Source organism: Aquarana catesbeiana, linkage group LG03 (genome assembly GCF_042186555.1).
Source record: "Aquarana catesbeiana isolate 2022-GZ linkage group LG03, ASM4218655v1, whole genome shotgun sequence".
Classification (NCBI taxonomy): Eukaryota; Metazoa; Chordata; class Amphibia; order Anura; family Ranidae; genus Aquarana; species Aquarana catesbeiana.
In genome coordinates this window covers 297,832,758-297,847,381 of record NC_133326.1, presented here as the reverse complement: position 1 = coordinate 297,847,381, position 14,624 = coordinate 297,832,758, and the positions used below count along the sequence as shown (strand labels likewise).

The following is a 14,624-nucleotide window of genomic DNA, read 5'->3' as shown; positions in this document are numbered from 1 at the left end:
GGATAACTGCTACTGCTGTTGTTGCAACCCCCAAAATTGATATTAGTACATTAAAATGTTGCATGTTTCATTAACAATTAAACAAGATGCACTTAGATGTGAGATGATAGTGATGCTGTTTAGCCAGTCAGCTAGGTTGAGTGATGATCCACGTGCATATATGCACTAGTGGACATAAACATATATCCCTAGTTGGGAAATAACTTTGCTATGTGGATTATTTTTTTGTTTTTGACCGATTGCTACACTTTTTTTTTTCTGAAGTAAGATGATACTGAATGTCTGTCTGCTCTCCCCCTCCTTTGCGCAATAGGCAAAAAACCCTGTGAAGTCCTGCTATGTATATTTATGGAAAGATCTTTCACCAGACAGATGATTATATAGGTGGATAATGCCCTTGTGTCTTACTGCTTTGTCTTTGGAATTCAATGACCCTTAAAGAGGTTGTAAACCTTCCAAAAAAAAAAAAAAAAATCCCTGCAAGACAAAGGCATAATGAGCTCATTGCATACTAGCTCATTATGAAATATTTACCTCAGAATGATGCCCTGAATCGGCGTCAGCACTCCGAGTACATGGCCGACATCCAGCAGATCCACCAGAGTTGCTTCCGAGGATGTCACGGCACGAGTCCTGAAGAAACTGCACCAGCGGGCCATTTCTTCAGTGCGCATGTGCCGATGATGTCGACAGCAGCACATATACTGAATATCTCCTAAACAAGTTTAGGAGATATTCACGGTACCTACAGGTAAGCCTTGTTATAGGCTTACCTGTAGGTAAAAGTGGTGTAACCACTTTAATACTCTACTAGTAAGGAAGACATGTCTTAGAACTGTTTAGCTTTTAGAGCATGCTGTTCATGACTAGAGCAAATTGCAGTATTTTTTTCAAACTCAGTATAACAGTCAAGAACATGTTCTTTCAGTTATTCTGTTGTTGATAAAAAAAAGAGTAGTTGGTGATACAGACAATAGCATCACAGGAGAGAGCAAGCTTGCTTAATCACTTCCCGCCCGCCATATAGCAGAATGTGGTTAAGTTATCCTGACTGGACGTCATATGACGTCCAGCAGGATAAGCCGCAATTGCGCACCCGCAGGGGTGCGCATCACAGCGATCATTGGTGTGGTGTGTCAGTCTGACAACGCCTCACCGATCTCGGTAAAGAGCCTCTGATGTAGGCTCTGCAGAGCCTACATCAGCCTCCTCTCTATCCAATCTGTAGAGCCTGTAGAGCCTGTAGAGCTCTGTAGAGCCTACGTAGAGCCTCTGTCCAATCACAGCTGATCACAGCGTAAACAAGAAAAGGCATTTATTAGATTTTCCTCCACTTGCACTGACAGACACGAGTAGAGGAGAGCCGATCAGCAGCCCTCCCGAGGATGCCCACCCGTGACCACCAGTGTTGCCAATCAGTGCCCATTAGGGTTGCCAATTAGTGCCTGTCAGTAATGCCTACCAGTGCCGTCTCATCAGTGCTGCCTATCAGAGCTATCAATCAGTCCATCAGGGCTGCATATTAGTGCTGCCTTATCAGTACCCATCAGTGCAGTCTCATCAGTGCCCATCAGTGAATGAGAAAACATACTTATTTACAAAATGATATAACAGAAACAAAGAAACTTTTATTTTTCAACATTTTCAGTCTTTTTTTATTTGTTTAGCAAAAACCCCAGACGTGATCAAATACCACCAAAAGAAAGCTATATTTGTGGGTACAGTGTTGTCTTTTTAAAATGCGACAGCGCTGAAAGCTGAAAATTGGCCTGGACAGGAAGGTGGGAAAGTGCCCTGTATTGAAGTGGCTTAAGTAGTATTAAACTCAAACACAAAAATATATTAAATTGCAGCTTACCAGTTCTTAGATGTGACTGCATTCGTTTTTTTTTTTTTTTTTTTTATAAAGGGTAACTCCACTTTCATGGGAAAAAATAGCAAATAAAATAATAAAAATGACATTTCCTTTTCAATCTGCAGCTCTGAAATTTTCTGTAAAATGCAGCGCAATTTGGCTACCTGGAGGTGTTCAGTGCACAGAATGTTTACAGAACGCCCTCCATAATTATCATTTTCTACTTGTGTGATTGGCTCACTGATTTTCTCAGAAGTCTGCACAAGTCAGATTTTTGGCATTCCCAGCAACAAAAGTGGCATTTTTGGTAAGATACTCCCAATAGGAAATCATGTCTAAAGGGATGCAGTACCTGCAATTTTCCTCATTAGAGCCCTGCAGGTGCAGCAGCTGGCATGTGTACAAAGAGAAACAAACATTGATTTCTTTAGAATAACAAAAGGTAGGAATCTGCAACAAAGTTTGTTAATGTACATAGATCACCTAGAGGGGAATGTTTTTCCTCAACAAAAGTGGAGTTTCACCTGGTGATCCGGGCAGTAAGTCTGTGATTTTTCAACTTTCTTTAACAGACCAAGCTATCCATAAGAGTGTATGTTAAAGGATAAAAACAAACCTATACCACTGACAGGGGGTGCTTACTACAGTCGTAATGTATTAATTTATGTAAAACCTTTATCCCAAAATGGGAAAATATTTTGCTGTAATTGCCTATAAATTGTTTGGTTTTCATTTGTTAGTCAAGTCCATCTAAATCTACTAGTGCATCTAAAAAATACCCTCTGCCCGGACTGCTGTCCAAACCTGTCTCCATTGCTCCTCCTTCCAGAGTGGAGACACCTTATGACAGCAAGTGTGTTACTGGCCAGATTTCCAGGTAAAAATAAAAAGGAAAAAGCCTAAAAAAGAAAATGTATTTATTTCTTTATCGTACATCACGGGACGCAGAGTCATAGTAGTTACTATGTGGGTTATAGGCCACCTTCAGGTGATGGACACTGGCACACCCTAACACAGGAAGTCCACTCTCTATATAACCCCTCCCACTACTGGGAGTACTTCATTTTTTTCGCCAGTGTCTAAGGTGTTGGTCACGAGTGAAGATGTGCTATGCTGCGCTCCGCTGGAGCAATCCTTGCTGGGGCTAGCTATGCAGCCGGATCCATTCAAAGTGTATTTTCAGGCCGAATTGAATGGTACCCAGGCCTCGTGTGTGGAAGAAACGAGGTTTAACCTGTAACACTTCTCTTTTTAGAGAGCTGGACCCAGGGATCCAGTGCTTTGGTTTTTTCAGCCATAAAGTTTCCTGGCGGGGTACTTTACGGGTCCAGGAGTGTAGATCCCCTGATAAAAAGGGGCCCCGGTTCCTGAAGGTTTTTTAACGGAGCCCACCGTTAGGGGTGAAGATTAGGTCTGCTGGTTTTACCACAAAATTACTGCGGCAGGAAAGTAAGTGGAGATTTCTAAGGAATTTTAAATTTTCTTATGAAATGTCTCCTTTAAAAAGTAAATGTTGTCATGCTTGAAAGTCACCACTGGGGGCTGTATAGAGCACATACCTTGTCATGCTTTCCTCAGATCAATCTATAATCAGCAGAAGCTGCAGACTTCCCTCCGGCTAGCAGTCCCAAGCCTCAGGTAAGATGTTGGGGGGGATTTTTTTCTAAAAACACCCCCCACCTGGATAGAAGCTATCCCCCTCTCTATGGATAGAGGGGGAAGCCAGAAACGATCGGCGGATGCCGTTCTATTTCTCCACCGCCTGCACGGTGGTGTGTCACAGCTCTCCTCCTCGCCGCCCCACCCCCCCCCCCACACACACGCCGATCCCGCCGGATCGGAGGCCTGCGCTTGCACAGGAAAACACTCTTTTTTTTTAAAAAAGAGGAGGGGGTGCGGTGGTAATACGGAGGGGGCGTGGCTTAGCGCGGCGCTGGCGTGCGGCAAAGTCCAGTGCAGGAGTACTTTTAAAAAAGCTCCATTTTGCTGACTGCAGCTGTCGGAGGGACACGAGCAAAAAGGGGCATGTAAGTGGTGACACAGGCATTCCCTTGGCACATTTACTAAAGCATCAGGCTGAGCATTAATAGCAGCGGCAGTTGCTGGACTATTTGCTCAAGCAGTGGGTGCAATTTCTTCTGGTAGTACCTCTGCATTTGTGCATTGGGCTATGGTCAGAAGGGGAAGTAGAAAAACCCCCAAAAAGGGCTTAAAAGGGACTCCTTCAAACTCTAAAAAGCCTAAACTCATCTCTACAATGGCATCCTCCCCTGAGAGTTCTGGGGTGGCCGGTCAGAGTGAGCCATCGGGGCCGTCAAAATGTTGCACCTGTTTTCAACACTGCAGCCCCTGTCTCTTTTACTGAAAAGGTTTTTTTTTCCCTCAGCCATGATAGAATTGGAGAAAGATTAGCGGCTTTAATCGCATCCCAGAATGGGACAGAATATGACAGGTCCCCTTTCGTTTCCCAGGACCCTCAAACTGAGGATCTGGGGGCGGGAGAAAATTAATTTCCCTCAAGGGACCGTGAAGAGGCTGATGAAGGAAGATATCATCTATCATCTAGATAAAGGAAGGCCCCTAGACTTGGTGTATCTGGATTTTGCAAAAGCATTTGACACAGTTCCCCATAAACATTTATTGTACAAAATAAGGTCCGTTGACATGGACCATAGGGTGAGTACATGGATTGAAAACTGGCTACAAGGGCGAGTTCAAAGGGTGGTGATAAATGGGGAGTACTCGGAATGGTCAGGGGTGGGTAGTGGGGTCCCCCAAGGTTCTGTGCTGGGATCAATCCTATTTAATTTGTTCATAAACGACTTGGAGGATGGGGTAAACAGTTCAATCACTGTATTTGCGGATGATACTAAGCTAAGCAGGGCAATAACTTCTCTGCAGGATGTGGAAACCTTGCATAAAGATCTGAACAAATTAATGGGGTGGGCAACTACATGGCAAATGAGGTTCAATGTAGAAAAATGTAAAATAATGCATTTAGGTGGCAAAAATATGAATGCAATCTATACGCTGGGGGGAGAACCTCTGGGGGAATTTAGGATGGAAAAGGACCTGGGGACCCTAGTGGATGATAGGCTCAGCAATGGCATGCAATGCCAAGCTGCTGCTAACAAAGCAAACAGAATATTGGCATGCATTAAAAAGGGGATCAACTCCAGAGATAAAATGATAATTCTCCCGCTCTACAAGACTCTGGTCCGGCCGCACCTAGAGTATGCTGTCCAGTTCTGGGTACCAGTCCTCAGGAAGGATGTACTGGAAATGGAGCGAGTACAAAGAAGGGCAACAAAGCTAATAAAAGGTCTGGAGGATATTAGTTATGAGGAAAGGTTGCGAGCACTGAACTTATTCTCTCTGGAGAAGAGACGCTTGAGAGGGGATATGATTTCAATACGCAAATACCATACTGGTGACCCCACAATAGGGATAAAACTTTTTCGCAGAAGGGAGTTTAACAAGACTTGTGGCCACTCATTAAAATTAGAAGAAAAGAGGTTTAACCTTAAACTACGTAGAGGGATCTTTACTGTAAGAGCGGCAAGGATGTTGAATTCCCCTTCCACAGGCGGTGGTCTCAGCGGGGGGGCATTGATAGTTTCAAGAAACTATTAGATAACCTGAACGACCGCAACATACAGGGATATACAATGTAATACTGACATATAATCACACACATAGGTTGAACTTGATGGACTTGTGTCTTTTTTCAACCTCACCTACTATGTAACTATGTAACTATGACTCCTCTTTTGAGGGGTCAAATGCGGAGGGATCAACTTCACAATCTGAAAGATTGATGGTGCAATTTGTACTGAATTGGTCCGCTCCACATTTATGCTACCCTTAACTGAGTCCACTTTTTGTTTGGGTTTGCTAAAGCCTCCTCAAGCTGCGCATACCTTTCCTATCCATTCATTGGAAAAGCCTATGTATTTTGAGTGGGATCACCCAGATAAGCATTTTTTCCTCCTAAAAAGTTTTCAACACTTTATCCTGTAGAGGAAAAATTCACTAAGAAGTGGGAGATACCAGCAATTGTCACTGCTATATCCTCTGTGAATAACGTTTGTCTTGTCCGGTAGACAATGCTCAAATGCCTAGGGATCCAACGGACAAGAAGTTGGAATTCTTGTTAAAAAAACACTTTTTCTCTGGCAGGTTCAGTGACTGCGCTGGCAGCAATTGATGTATGTCAATCAGTGAGAGACCAGTTTAAACAGGTGCTCAAGTTTATTCCTGATCAGCAGCCCCAGGATTTAGCCGAGCTACCAGCGGCATTATTTTTTGCAATAGACGCCATGAGAGATTCTACACCTCAGGCCTTGCCCCCTTACGCTTGTCTGGTGCATATGCGTCGATTCTTATGGTTGAAAAATTGGTCAGCCGAAGCGCCATGCAAAAAGCTCCTGGCTGGTTTCTTTTTCACGGTGAACGACTGGGGATGATTTGGATAAATACATCCAAAAAATTTCTAGTGGAAAAGTACCCTTTTGTCAGTTAGGAAGAGGAGTAAATGTATTTCACCTCAGGATCAACCCCAGGGACAAAATAAGTCCTGGGGGGGAAACCTACAAAACAAAATACTAAAGCCTCCTTATGAAGGGGCGCCCCCGCTCGCTCGAATGGGGGGAAGACTTCTGCAGTTCTCAAGGGTCTGGCAGGAAGAGTGTTGCGACAAATGGGTGACTTCTTCAATAGCTCTAAGGTACAAGCTAGAGTTCTGAGAGTCCCCGTCTCCTCGTTTTCTCAGATGAAACATTCCCAAGGATCCAGAGAAAAAGAAGTCTCTCTTTCAAGCATGTCTCAAGAAGTGATCTCGGTGGTCCCCATGCAAGAGCAGGGATTGGGGTTTTATTCAAACCTTTTCACGGTGCCAAAACCAAATGGAGATGTCAGTCCCATTCTGCATCTCAAAAATATAAAGCGGTTCCTGAATATCCGCTCTTTCCGCATGCAGTCAATCCGATCAGTAGTCTCCATCCTACAAGGATAACTTCTGGCATCAATAGACATCAAGGATGCATATCTCCATGTGCAGATTTTACCCGCTCACCAGAAATATCTACACTTCGAGGTAGAAAATCTTCATTTTCAGTTTGTAGCTCTGCCTTTCGGTCTAGCTACTGCACCTCGAGTGGTTACAAAGGTCCTGGCCCCTCCTCTAGCCAGATTAAGGGCCCAAGTTATAGCAATTATAGCGTACCTAGACAATCTACTCTTGCTAGACCAGTCGGTAGCCCGCTTAGACCAAAGTATGATCACCACTGTCAACTACCTGGAATACCTAGGTTGGATTCTCAACCTAGAGAAATCCTCCTTAAAACCATCAAGGAGATTAGATTACTTGGGTCTGATTATAGATACAACCCAGAAAAGGGTATTCTTGCCCCAGGCAAAGATCAGTGCCATAAAGGAACTGATTCAGGTGGTCAAGGCAAAGAAGACTCCTCCATTCAACTTTGCATGAGGTTGTTGGGAAAGATGGTGGCTTCGTTCGAGGCTGTTCCTTATGTTCAGTTTCATTCGAGTCTGCTGCAAAACAGTATCCTATCAGCTTGGAACATGAAGGTCCAAGTGCTAGATTTCCCGAAGCGTCTGCCTCCAAGGGTGCGCCGGAGCCTCAGTTGGTAGTTAATAACCAAGAATCTGCAGAAGGTAAAAGCCTTCCTACCAGTTACCTGGAAGGTGGTAACAACAGATGCCAGCCTTTCAGGTTGGGGAGCAGTCCTGGAAGAGGCGACTGTCCAAGGGAAATGGTCCAGATCAGAAATGAACTTGCCCATCAACATTCTAGAGATTCGGGCAGCACGCTTGGCCCTGAGGGCCTGGATGTTCAGGTTATGGAATTGTCCTTTCAGGATCCAATCTGACAATGCCACAGCAGTGGCCTTATATCAGTCACCAAGGGGGCACGAGAAGTCGTGCGGCCCAAAGAGAGGTGAATCCTATCTTAACTTGGGCAGAAAACAATGTACCTTGCCTATCGGCAGTCTACAATTCCAGGAATAGAAAATTGGCAGGCGGACTACTTGAGTCGCCAGCAGTTGTTCCCGGGAGAATGGTCCCTTCACCCCGATATCTTCCTGGCAATATGCCGGAGATGGGGGATCCCAGACGTAGATCTGTTTGCGTCCAGGTTCAACAAAAAGATCGAGAACTTTGTGTCAAGCACAAGGGATCCACTAGCATGCGGAACAGATGCCTTGGTATTCCCGTGGAATCATTTCTCACTGATTTATGCATTCCCTCCTATACTGCTGCTTCCGCGATTTCTTCGCAGGGTCAAGCAGGAAGGGAAGTCTGTGATTCTTGTGGCCCCAGCGTGGCCCAGAAGATTCTGGTATGCAGAGATCATAAGAATTGACGGTAGGGGAACCGTGGACCCTACCACCACGTCCAGACCTTCTCTTGCAAGGTCCGGTATTCCATCCTACCTTAAAAGCGCTAAATTTAACGGTTTGGCTATTGAGACCCATGTTCTGAAGAAGCGTGGGCTATCAGGTTCTGTGGTATCTACCTTGATTAATGCAAGAAAACCGGCCTCCAGAATCATATATTATAGAGTCTGGAAGACATATGTCTCCTGGTGTGAATCCAGGGGTTGGCACCCCAGGAAGTGTGTCATAGTTAGAATCCTTGACTTTCTGCAGATGGGGTTAGAGATGAAGCTGGCCTTGAATACTATCAAAGGCCAGGTCTCGGCCTCATCGGTATTGTTTCAATGACCACTTGCTTTGCATTCTTTGGTGCATAGTTTTATTTAGGGGGTAACATGGCTTAATCCTCTGGTTAAGTCACCCCTGAACCCTTGGGATTTGAATTTAGTTCTATCGGCATTGCAAAAACAGCCTTTTGAGCCGATACAGCATATTCCCTTGGTCCTTTTGACAAGGAAACTAATTTTTCTGGTAGCCATATCTTCTGAAAGAAGGGTATCAGGGTTGGCTGCTCTTTCTTGTAAAGAGCTATATTCAATTATTCACAAGGATAAGGTTGTATTGCGTCCTCATCCTAACTTTCCACCAAAGGTAGTGTCAGGTTTTCATCTAAACCAGGATATTGTTCTACCTTCATTTTTTCCAGAACTCTGTTCTACGGAAGAGAAGTCACTACATTCTCTGGATGTGGTGAGAGCAGTCAAAGCCTACTTGAAGGCGACTGCTCAGATTCGAAAAACTGATGTTTTGTTTGTGTTGCCTGAAGGTCCTAAAGAAGGACAGGCAGCATCGAAATCTACTATTTCTAAATTGATTCGGCAAGTAATTGTTCGAGCTTATGGCTTGAAGAGGAAGATTCCACCCTCTCAAATCAAAGCGCACTGCACTAGGGCTGTTAGTGATTCGTGGGCAGTGCATCACCAAGCTTCCATGGCTCAAATCTGCAAGGCCGCAACTTGGTCTTCAGTCCATACATTTACCAGATTTTATCAGGTAGATGTAAAGAGGCATGAGGATATCACCTTTGGGCGTAGTGTGCTGCAGGCAGCAGCATAAATCCTCTAGTCTCATGATGCTCTAATTCTGTCGTGTCTCCCCTCAGTTGGCATTGCTCTGGGACATCCCACATAGTAACTACTATGGCTCTGTGTCTGGGGATGTACGATAAAGAAAATAGGATTTTTATTAAAGCTTACCTGTAAAATCCTTTTCTTGGTACATCATGGGACACTGAGGTCCCTCCCCTCTTCTAATACACATATATTGCTTTGATACAAAAACTGAGGCACTCCCAGTAATGGCAGGGGTTATATTGTTAGTGGACTTCCTGTCTTAGGGTGTGCCAGTGGCCATCACCTGAAGGTGGAACCCACATAGTAACTACTATGGCTCTGTGTCCCGTGATGTACTCCAAGAAAAGGATTTTACAGGTAAGCTGTTATGAAAATCCTATTTTTTGCTTTTAAAAAACGCATAAACTTAGCTAAAAAAGACAGACTTTTGGAAAACAAATAGCCAGTAATGAACAGATAGGTGCATACTATGTAACAGTTGATTTAACCCCTTCTCGCCGACCATATGCACATCTGCTTACTCGGCTTTCGGGGGTTATACCGGGATGATGCCCGCTGCTGCAGGCATCATCCCGGTACCGTTGTTTCAAGCGGGCGATCGGCTATCCGTATATAACAACCGATGCGGCTAAAAGCCGCTCGGCTGTTATACCGGAGGAGCGGGAGGGGACGCTCCCCCTCTCCCGCCGCCTCCCGCCGCTCTTACCGGGCCTCCCGTGCGATCGGGAGGCCCGGTGTCCAATCGGCTGCCTCCGGCGGCTGTGGGCGGGCTGGAACGAAGCTGTGGGTGGCTTCGTTCCAGCCTTCTCAATGTAAACACGGAAGCGACGTCATGACGTCACTTCCCGTTTACTCGGCTGCCAATGGCGCCGAATTTAAAAAAATACACAATATTCAGAATCGCCGTTTTCGGCGATCTGAATACTTTGAAGTGCAGAGGAGTACCTGTCACCACGTATTACTGTCGCAAGGGATGTTTACATTCCTTGTGACAGCAATAAAAGTAAAAAAAAAAACATTTTTTTTTTAAACACAATTTATAAGTTTATAAGTATAAAAATAAATAAAAAAAAAAAATTCTTTTAAAGCGCCCCCGTCCCCGTGAGCTCGCGCAGCGAAGAAAACGCATACGGAAGTCGCGCCCGCATATGTAAACGGTGTTCAAATCACACATGTGAGGTATCGCCGCGATCGTCAGAGCGAGAGCAATAATTCTAGCTCTAGACCTCCTCCTGTAACTCTAATCTGGTAACCATAAAAAAAATTTAAAGCGTCGCCTATGGAAATTCATAGCTACCATAGTTTGTCGCCATTCCACGAGTGCGTGCAGTTATAAAGCATGACATGTTTGCTATCTATTTACTCGGCGTAACATCATCTTTCACATTATACAAAAAAATTGGGGTAACTTTACTGTTTGGATTTTTTAAAATTCGTGGAAGTGTCCCTTTTCCAAAAATTTGTGTTTAAAACACCGCTGCACAAATACCGTGTGATATAAAATATTGCAACAATCTCCATTTTATTCTCTAGATTCTCTGCTAAAAATATATCTATAATGTTTGGGGGTTCTAAGTAATTTTCTAGCAAAAAATATGGATTTTAACTTGTAAACACCACATTTCAAAAATAGGCTTAGTCATGAAAGGGTTAATAATGTTATTTGGGTGGCTCTTGTTCTGTGTACAATTATTGTTTTTGGGATATTTTTTTTATGAGTTTTTGCAAGGATAACAATAAGATAAGAAATCAATTTTGACGTTGGCCTGCAAGGCCCAAGAAGAACAGGACAATACAGATATGTCAGGTACAGAAGTGTAACATTTACTAAGCTTCAATTGTTTAATAATTAACTCTTAACATTTATAGTGGGTTAGTGATGAGCTGAGGGCTTGTCATGTAGTATCTATTGATCCGTGTGGGTAAGGCCCTTATTAATGGGGGGGGGGTCAGCCCATGGTTTCCAGTTGTCAGAGTCCTGGGCTGAAGTATTGCCTTGGGGACATGAGAGGGGAGCAGCCCGGCGCTCCACCCCTTTGGGAACTCATTGTGGAAATGCCATAATCCCCCCAGGTTCCACCCCCCCCCCCCCCATCCCCAGTGCTACGGCAGACAGGCTGTGCTGCTTAGCTGAGCCACCACAGCTTCCTGTCCTAATAGGGGCAGTTCTCTGAGCTGAGTTGGATATTCTAAAATTGGTCTGGTCTTGCCCTACTAGCCCACTAAACACCTTTTACACTTCACCAATGAAGGGGGGCCTAAGCCCCTGCTCATGCAAAGAGAGGAGTGGGGATAGAGTGACCCAGACAGCAGAAGTGAAGAAAGAGGGGGAAAAGAGAATGGTTAGAGTTCCAGGGGAGTCCAGGTTTTAGGAAGGTATACCCGGGCATAAAGAAACGTTACAATGTATCGCCCAGGGTCCCATATAGCTTCAAATTTGATCACTTTGTCCTGTAATTTTGCTACTATGTGTTCTTGTGTCATTATCCAGGATAATTTCCTCTTTGCTCCCCTGAAGGAGACAGTCGGCATTTTCCATGCCCTTGTGAGCGTTATCTTGGCTCCCAAGAGGGTGTAGAACGTTAGGGCTTGTAAGTGTTTGGGTAAACTGTGAATTTTGCGATTCAGGAGTGCCACTGTGGGGTCAGGGGCAATAGTGAGGCCCGTTATTGTCCTAATAGTGTGAAAAACCTGTTTCCAGTAGGACCTGATGCGGGGAAATGACCACCAAATATGGAACATTGTGCCTTCCAAATAACATCCTCTGAAACATAGGGGAGAAACCTCTGGGTATATCCTTGCTAGCCTGGCGGGGACATAATACCACTTGGTCAGTATTTTGACATTCGCTTATATCAGGGAGACATTGAGGATACCTTTAAAGGAGCGCTGAAATGCTTGGAACCATATTCCTGGATCCCATGAGCGCCCGTGTCCATCTCTCAGGCCAGAGCGTATGGGGGGATGGATTCCTTACCTGCCAGGGAGCAGTAGATCAAGGAGATTCCTCCCCTCTGATCCAAAGCGTTAGCGCACCAGTGCTCCTAAGGGGTGATGTTAGGGTGTCCGTCCTTGGCGGTCCAGATAGAGTTAAGGAAGTGGGAGATTTGTGAGAATCGGAACAATTCGGAGTTTGGCATCTCCATTGTTTTTCTGCAAAGTTTCAGAGTGAGGGGGGCTGCCGGAGTACTAAAATGGCCAATGCGAAACATCCTTTGTTGGTACACCAGCGGAAAGCTTGGATGTTCAGACCTGGGGGAAATTTTGGGTTGTGGAAGATGTGCGACAGGGGCCTTAGGAGGGAGGTCAGTGAGTGGTGTTTATGAAGGGTGTTGCACAGTGCCACTGAGTGTGAGAGTGTGGGGGGACAATATAGCCGATCTGGATGTCTTATCAGTCCACAGGAGATGGTCAACCGTATTCAAGGGAACTGCTTGTCTTTTCATGGAGAGCCAGTCGGGTTTAGGGCCCCTAGAGTATTCTATGGAAATTTGGGTGAGTTGCGCTGCCTGATAGTACCACCACATGTTCGGAAGGCCAATGCCACCCTTTGATTTAGTCCTATATAGAACCTCTTTAGTGCATCTGTAGCCTTTGTTACCCCAAACAAACCGTACTATTTGTGACTGCAATTTTAAAATTAATTGTTTCTTTATAGGGATTGGGAGGGAGTGGAACAAATATAGCATACGCGGGAGAAGGGTAATTTTTACCACGTTAACTCTGCCCAGCCAGGATAGACCACACTTCGACCACCTCTCCAGGTCATCATCACATTCACGTACCATAGGGGGGTAGTTTGCTTGAAAGAGTTTTCTAATATTGTGAGTGAGTTTAATGCCCAAATAGGTGATCGTATCAGTTGCCCAGGTGAATGTGAAATTTTGTTTTAGCAGAGCAATCAGATCAGGGGGGACGGAGACGTTCAGGGCTATGGATTTCGATAGGTGGACCTGTAATCCCGAAAAGTTTAATGTCCTGTATGGGGATCAGTCACTGGTTGTTAGGACATGGGATCACTAACCAGGAGGAATCTGTCACATTTAGTAGTGGTAATAATACCATTGCCAAATGTTTGACTTAACACTGCACCTGTCGGTTCGGTTGGCCAAACACTCATATTTTAAAAAATTCTCCTTAGACTGTACACAGTGCAGAAGTCTCTCTAATTTTTCCCTTGCTGGTCAAATGTTCTTAAAGTGGAGTTCCAGGCTTTTTTCAGTTTATTAAAAGTCAGCATCTACAAAAAGTGTAGCTGCTGACTTTTAATAAACAGACACTCACCTGTCCCACGGTCCAGTGATATGGGCGCCCGAAGCCTCGCTCTTCTCCCCCTCCTCTCTGTGGTGCCGTCATTGCAACTGTGGGCGCCCGGATGTGACAAATTGTGTCTTCACAGCCGGGCACGCAATGCACATGCGCAAGCCGCTCTGCGCTCTCCTAGTGGCCAGGCAATCTTCTGGGACCTGTGAAATGTCCCAGAAGATTACAAAGAGGGAGGGGTCGCCTAGGGGGAGAGGGGGAATCGCCAAGTAACGGAAGGAGGAAGTGGGACAGGAAGTACCTGTCAAAACCAGATACCCACTCCCCCCCAAAAAAATGACATGCCAAATGTGGCATGTAAGGGGGCGTCATCGGGTGGCCCCGCCCCATGCCAATTTAAGTCATTGCGCACGGTGGACCCAGCATTACACAGGAGATCGCGTCGAGTCAACATCGGAAGAAGAACAGAGGGAGAAGACCCAGCAAAAGAGCAGAAGATAGCGGAGAAGAACCAGAGAGGGGAGAAGACCCAGCAGAAGATAGCGGAGAAGGACTGGAGAAGACCCAGCAAAAGAGCAGAAGACCCAGCAAAACAGCAGAAGATTGTGGAGAAAGACCGGAGAGGGGAGAAGACCCAGAAAAAGAGCAGAAGATAGCAGAGAGAGAGGAGAAGAGCCGGAGCTGCTTTAATAAAATACTTTAAAAACCTGTGTAGTGTGTTTATTTTTGACACTTTTTTATTTAGGTGAACAGGTAGGGGTACGATGTACCCCATACTCATTCACCTAGGGTGGGGGTCCGTGGTCTGGGGGGCCACTTGTTAAAGGGGGCTTCCAGATCACGATAAGTCCCTGCCCGCAGACCCCGAAACCACCGGGCAAGGATTGTCGGGAAGAGGCCCTTGTCCTCATCAACATGGGGACAAGGTGCTTTGGGGTGCCCCAAAGCACCCACCCCCATGTTGAGGCCATGTGG

At 45.3% G+C, this 14,624-nt stretch overlaps 1 protein-coding gene across 1 annotated transcript in view; it reads left to right on the top strand.

Moving 5' to 3' along the window:
- Positions 1–14,624, top strand: part of METTL25 (methyltransferase like 25) — a 395,084-nt gene that overhangs the window by 148,466 nt on the left and 231,994 nt on the right. The gene's annotated exons all lie outside the window — the stretch shown is intronic.